We start from the raw sequence: 1,031 nt of genomic DNA, 5'->3' as shown, positions 1-1,031 counted from the left end.
CAACAAACTAAACTATAGACTGTTTCTTCTTTTAGAGTTTCAAAGATTTTTGTTTAGGGTTTTCTTATGTGTTAAATTTCAGTGAACGCTTTGATTAGCCTTATTCAAAGGTAAAATAGATAACATCTGTTTTTCTTCTTAATAAAATATCAAGTGAAAATATTTTTATACTTTTACCATTATAATAGTCAAATGAATTCTCCTGAAACTTAGATAATGAAAGTCTTTGTTTTTCTGCAGATTATTTCAAAAAGTGAGTGGAGTATCAAAATTTATCTTTAATTGCTCATTCTCAGCAATTTTACTAGTAACCTTAATCGGCATAATATAATTCAGTGGCCATGATTCTGAGTGGACAAGCCAGTTTCAAGATTTTATGATATGTCATTCAAATTTTGAACTTTCTTAATAATTTATATATTTCTTTAATGAAAATAAAAAATTTCTAGACAAGTTATTTGTTTTGCCAGTTAGAAGCCCTTGCTAAATCTTAACAATTACATCTAATGGTTGAGTAGTGCTCAATTTTGTGTTTAAATAACACTTACTTGTGAATATAGATGTAAACCTAAAATAATACCACCTCATCATTGCACACATAGAATTTTATAATTTACAAAGCTTTTTTTCCCCACATAAACTAAGCTGGCTCTTAAAACAATATTGTTAAGTAGATGTAGCAGGTACTATTATCCTTATTTTACAGGTTTAGAAACTTAAGCCCAGAGGGCTAAGTGACATGTCAGACGTTATACTGCTAATTCTAAGTCCAGTGCACTTTTCACTTTATCATAGTAACTCTATTCCTAGCCACAAAAGATTGAGGAATTCAGTGCCTTTAGACCCATATATTCTACTGGCAGAAGAGTCCTGGAGCTACCCCTCAGGTCAGAAATTGGATTTAGAATTGTTTTTAATGTAAGAGTTACTAATTGACAACTTACGTTAGTAATAGAAGCTTTAGGTTAGTAGACTTGCTAAAAGCAAAATTATCGCTGAGAAGTGATAGTAGACAATGAAAGAGAAAATAG

This window comes from Bison bison, unplaced genomic scaffold (genome assembly GCF_000754665.1).
Source record: "Bison bison bison isolate TAMUID 2011002044 unplaced genomic scaffold, Bison_UMD1.0 scf7180017850858, whole genome shotgun sequence".
NCBI classification, from domain to species: Eukaryota; Metazoa; Chordata; class Mammalia; order Artiodactyla; family Bovidae; genus Bison; species Bison bison.
Note: the sequence above shows the minus strand (reverse complement) of the source record.